Source organism: Apteryx rowi, unplaced genomic scaffold (assembly GCF_003343035.1).
Source record: "Apteryx rowi isolate R43461 unplaced genomic scaffold, aptRow1 scaffold_178, whole genome shotgun sequence".
Taxonomy (NCBI): Eukaryota; Metazoa; Chordata; class Aves; order Apterygiformes; family Apterygidae; genus Apteryx; species Apteryx rowi.
Genome location: NW_020448063.1, coordinates 344,750 through 351,317, shown reverse-complemented (window position 1 = coordinate 351,317; position 6,568 = coordinate 344,750).

Sequence of the window (6,568 nt, the reverse complement as noted above, 5' to 3'; positions counted from 1 at the left end):
CATGGGCTGATTCTGAAATATTGCTGCTTACAGTAGATTGAATTTTGCCTTCTCTGTCAAACCAGCCAAAACTGTGATCTGAAAAAAAAAATCTATTGGGCTGTTGCAAAATTTGTGTCCTTCACCTTGCCACTGATCTTTGCTACATACACAAATCACAGATCTGGAAAAGTTTTAATCTAATTTCTTCTAGACCTGGTGTCTATAACAGAGAGCTCCCTGACATAAAATTGTAAAAGTACTTTGATTCCTTTCAAGAATCTGAACTTTGACTTCAATCTTTGACTATGCAAACAAGTACATTTTTGTATTAAGGTAGTCCTGCTGGGGCATTGCAGGGTTGGAGCCTTATTTTGCTCACTTCTCTTTAAGTGTTCTATTGCACTCACAAATTAATTATAGTATTTGGGCACTGTTTGGAGCTTGGTTTTGTTTGTTTGTTTAATTTGGGGAGAAGGGTTGTGTTTTTGCCCACCAGCAGGATCATATTTTCATACGCCCATCAAGAGAACATGAATCCGAACGCTCATTTTCAACCAGCTAGGGAGTTGCATAGTGAGGTGCAGCAAACAAACAGAATCACGACATCTTCCTTCTCTTTTTCAGGAAACCTAGAAAATTACTGGAGGCTCTTGAAATACACAGGACACGAAATTCCAGTGACAAGTCTTGCATCTTCTCTTGCTGCACACATTTAGTGTGTAAGAGGTACAAATTCTAGCCTTGGCTGCTTTGCAAAGAGGGGAAGAGACCTGGGAAAAGAATAAGATAGCAATAGGGAGATACTTTTTTGAAGAGGAACAAAGGATACTACTCCGAGTTTTTTTGAACTTCCAGGTCACTAAGCACTGACAGCAAGACGCAAATCAGTGTCCTTTTTCAGATGTGACTATCCAAATACCCTTTATCTGACAGAATACAGCCCTGAAAAGTGTGTCAGCAACATGGTGGATTGTATAGCAATTTTTCCCATAGAAATTACTGTAAGAGCCAGAGATGCATACAATGACTTAAAACACATAAATACAGAAGAACAATATATACATAGCACATGGAAAATGGCGAGGCAAATGCAGGCTCATCAGAATTGCTGACTGCCAACTCAACATCCAATAGTGACAGAAGAGGTACAGGACATGCTGGCTTTTTGGACCCAGATTTTATCTGGCTGGAGATGCTGATTTCTCTTTAAAATAAAAATCAAAGGTTGAATGCCTACTGGCTTGAGAGTTTGATCAGTAGATCTCCGTATAACACAAAATTGAATCTCGTAATGCTCTGGTGACCTTGTCTAAAGTCCGTTCTTGGGAGGGATCACCATTTTGAAGGGTCTCAGCCACTTCATCTGAACATTCTCACTGAATACCCAGCGTAAATCTTTGAGCATGAATGTTCTTGCTGCTTCTGATTCTTCATTTCTACCATCATCGCCAGATGCCCCCTGCTCATTACGGTCAATCCATTCAATCAAGGGTGAAGGACAGAAAAATGAGGCAATGATGGTTAGCAATGTGGAGTACTCTGATGATAGTACATTGAAAGAGAAGTGAATAGTAGGATGCGACTGATCAAAATGAAGGACATTATAGTTGGCAGGGTAGTCAGTCTGAATGAGAAACTAGGCATCCAACTCCAGAAATGAGCGCTGGACTGTACTTCTCACAGAAGTCTTAAGAAACGTAATGTTGCAAATACTGTGGCTGCTACTCTAGGGCTATGTCTGCATTAACAAGTAGTGCTGACCAGTGCAGGTAGAACTGTAGACTAAACCCATTGGCTAAGAGACCTCAATATCAACACTGTACACATTTTACAGGGTTTTATTTTGGACTAGTTGTAATCTGGTCCTGTGCACAGGATAATTATCAGTGGCTGCAGCATGTTGAGTGTGTTCCTGAAACACATGTGATTTAGTTTCATCTGCAAATAATCCAGTTTGTGTTCTCGGACACCACTCCAAAATGTGAAGGAAGACAGTTAGTGGGGACAACTGGGAGATTCACTTCAAAAATGCACTTCTGATCTGAGCAAAAATGGTAAGGTAAATGCACCCTATAGGTTTTTGTTTATGTGTGTAACTGTCAGTATGCTCTCAAGTTGCTAACAAAACATTAAGACATTGCTTTCTTCTAAAAGCATATTATTTCTGAAGTTTATTCCTGAAAAATCATGGGGCAAACACAGCAAACACAGCATAATCAGCAGAGGACTATGAAGCAACTTGCACAGTCAGTATGCATTATCCCATCCCAATTGCAGTTGGCTGTAAAGTACCCCTGACAAAACAAGTGGGATGATTTTTCACTATCCCATGTGTGCAAAATATGAGCAGGTGTAAAGGAAGCAAAGCCATACCAACTGTCAAGCAAACATCATTTACAGCAAGATGGTGTCTCTACAGCTCTCACTCTTAAAGGAAATACAACAAATAGAAGTATGCCATATGAAGATCAAAACCTTATTTATAAAATGTACTAAAGGGCCAGACTCTTTATGTACAGAGAAAGCTGTCAGTACATAAAAGGGATCATTTACATCCCAAAATAGCTGAATGCTTGAATAAGTGTTCTGTGTTTCACAGAGCATAAATTTCTCCAAAGGTTCTTTTCTGAAAAAAATGTAGAAACTAAGTTTTATAGCCAGGACAGGCTGGAATAAAAGCCAAGTCTGCTAAGTCATACTCAGCCTCCCTACCACTTAGACCTAGATTAAACTTTTACTTCCATTATGACTGTTTCCTTTTTATTCTTTCCCAGTCTTGAATGCACAAGTCCAAAATCCTCCTAAACCTCTGTAGTGTGAACTGGGCTTTGCAGGAACCACAAAAAAAGAAGCCAGAACAGGTAAGCAATGAAGCTTTAACAAAAAAGTTAGTTAATCCAGGATGTCTGTTAAATACTTACTCCTTAGTGTGGTGGTGCATATTTTATAAAGTTGTATGAATTCACGTAAGTCTTTGTAGGGCATCAGCTACATTTTGGATTCTGTAAAATAAATAGAATCAGATTTTCTTGCTACTTCACACATGCTGAGTAAAATGTGGTATCAAGAAATGTCTAGAATCAGTATTTCTACACATTGTTATTATTATTTAGCATAGTAAGTCTAAATGACTTCTTACAGAGAACTTTAAAAACATATTATAAAATGTATTCTACCTTGCAAACAGGGATAGAGGCAGACAGCAACAGAGAGTTTGGGATTGCAGCCCCCTGCAAACTAGCTTACTCATACTTCATTGAATGGAGCGTTATATAACTTGTGCTGTTGCTGCAGCAACTTTCCCCAGCCTCTGAATAATGACATAAAGGTGTTGCCTTAATATAGATAGGCAGTTTCACTGTCTTTTTACATAAAGGACAAAATCAGTGAAAAACAAAAGACGTTTTAAAGGGAATTAATAATTTAAGGTAATTGTTTTAGAATTATTGGTAAATATTAATGTATATAATGAAACACTTCATTTCTAACAATCTGGTATTAAAATAGAGAAAAAGGTCAGATAATGGATATCTTTGTAAAATCACCAATAAAATATTGAGTAATGTGGTGAGAATTGGGTGGTGTAAAGGTAATGGGTAAGTATTTACAGTCCTTTGAAATCAATATTGTTACTTATGCATCTTGTCAAGTTTCACAGAGCAAAAGTACAGTGTTTTTTCCTCCAAGAGAGCCCAAAGATGTATTCACCTGTGTATGTTCTGACACTGTTTAGAACCTGGTTTGCTTCCTCTCTATAACAGAGTTGTCAGAGTTAGCAGCTTGTAGTTCTAAGCCTCATGCCTGGGAATCCATCCAAAGCTTAGTTGGAAATCCTCATGTCCCAAATTTTAAAAGGCAAAATCTGTTGTGGGCCTTACTATTTGCTGGTTGCGCTCTCGTCTTTTAATCTATGCTGATACAGTTCATCTTGGGCTCCATCCTACCTGCATTAGATACAGACCAAAAAGACTCTCTACACAACAAAGAGTACAGTCGTGATAATTGCCTATTTAAATGCCTTTTGGTGATAATTCTTTCCAATAAATAGCATGATATATTTACATGTAATTACAGAAATATACAGGACATATATTTGTATCAAAAGTGAGGCAAGGAGTTATATAAGATCCACATGAAAAAAACCCTTGCTCTGACTGATGTTTGAGTCCACTCAGGCTGGAGTGTCATACCCTAGCAAGTATGATTTGCCAAAAGCTTCAAGTTTTTAGCATTCCCAATACATGTTTATCTAATGGTAAGACTCAAACTAATTTTACTGTGTTGCCAAAGCTGTATTTGCAGGAAAATAAACATTTGAATTAAAATAAAAACAGTTTAACAAACAATTCAGCTATTCTTATATCCAAGATGTATTGCTTTACAAATATTTACTAAATAAACTATTAGAAGTATGTAACTATAGGCAATATTTGCATAACAGGAAACTGTTTTAAATTACAAGATCACAAAACATTACAGGATCACAAGTCAATAATTTTACTACTTGAAAATAGAGAGGTCAAAGGACCTTTTAAAATGGCTCTGACTTTGAAAGGAATTATTTACCTATAAATTTAGCATATAACTTAATGCATTAATTTGATCACAAAATCACTCAGTAAATTCTTGAAAGAAGTCATGTTATACCTGTTTTTTACAATTGGACAATTACTATAAATTGATACTTAAAGTATATATACTGTAAGAGAGTATAGTACACTACTATAGTGCCTGGGAGATAATTCATTCTGCTCACATATTTTCCAGTCTCTCCTAATGACATCAGGAAAGTTGCTCAATTTCTCTCTTGCTGAGCTCACATCTTAAAATTAGCATAGTAATATTTATTTTCTCTTAATCTTTCCCTGTATGTCTGGTTAGATTGCAAGCTACTTGGGATAGGGATTGCCTCTTTCTTTGTACGTCTAAGTACCTTGCACATAGGGACTTTCAAGCAACTATTGTAATATGAATTATTAGCCTAGAATCTAGTCTATTCCAACTTGGCCAGGAAAAAACCCACAGGGACTGCATAAGTCTGCTCCTGGAAGAATGCATCAATACTTCTTTCTGAGGGGAAGCTGCCAACAGCTCTCAAGGGGAAAAAAAAACAACTAAAAGCACTTCACTCAGATGTCTGCTAAAGAAATCTCTTCTAAATCATACTCTCTTGGCTAACTTCTCTCCCATTGAGATCATTTCTCCCACCCCGCTGCACTTCACCTATGTTATGTGTAATGATAAAAAAAATCTCCTTGGCCAGTGACCATGGCCAAACGCATGGTGACTTATAGATGACTCTAAGCTCTGGTGGCCTTTGACATCATGGAGCATGCGAAATCCCTGCCACAGCTGCATAACCTGGCTCAGAGAGAGAAATGCCTTCGTGTGGTTCCACTAATTCCTCACTAAGCATTCCCAGATGGTAGCAGATGACTTTTCCTTCTGTTAAGGGTTCCCAGATGTGATATCCAACAGCATTCAATGCTGATCACTTCTTTTATTCAACATCTGTATAGAGGCTGTGAAAATGATCACAATGCAGTATATGGACTGCAGTGTTGTTAATATCAATGCTACTTTATCTTCTTTTTTCAATCTGGGAATTACAACTGCCCTCTGATACTCCTAATATTGAAGACATAATGAGAGACAGATGAAAACCAGTTTGATGAAGCTCATGTCCAAAAATTCAAAGATGACATGAATTAGAGAAGAAAACCTCTGGAGGATACAATAAATCCTAAAATGATTGTGGAGTTTCTGGGATGCATTAGAGCAGCCCAGGGAACGGAGAGGCTCATTTTGGTTAGCAGTGTTTCCAGGACTGTTAAGTTAGCAAAAGAGTCTGAGCCCAGCACTCTTCTGCACTTTCTGCTTTTGCCTCAACACGTACTTTGCTTTCATGATGCAAGTAAGCACAGGATGTGGCCATGCAGACTCTACATCTGCTTGGGAATACCGCATTGTGAGGAGCCCTAGCAAAGGCTGTGGATGTTGACCCTTGGTCACCTGGAGTGGCAGAAAGAGATCATTTGCCTCAGAGCATTTACTGTGATATTCTGCCTTTGGAAAGACACATATTTCGCTTTCCAGCTGAGGCAGACTGAGAAGAGAGTTATTTGGCATTTCTAAACGATAGTCCCTTTGACAACCTAACCCATTCTTCAGTGAGTYGCAGTTTTTCAGAAAAATTGCATTTCTAATGTAAAAAAATCAAATCCAAGCAAAATCAAACAATCCCCATCATCACCCAATTTGCAGGCCTTCTGCATATACATCATCAGGAAAGAGATTTTGTTTCTTTGCAGATTATCTTCAAGCCTTTTAAGACTGTTTAGCGGCAGGCCGTACTAACAACAGCGACACAGAGCCGGGCCTTTCCTGCAGCATGGCGATTTCTCCCGGAGGCTTCAGGACCCACAGCCGTGCCGTCGCGCAGCACCCCCGGGGACGAAAAGACACGCACGCTGCATCTCACACGGCTGTTTGCCTCTGGGAAGGAACACGATGCTGCAAAAGAGCGCGGGAGCCCGGGGAGAGGCGCGGGCTGCCGGTGCCGCACACCCCGCGCCGCCCGCGGCAT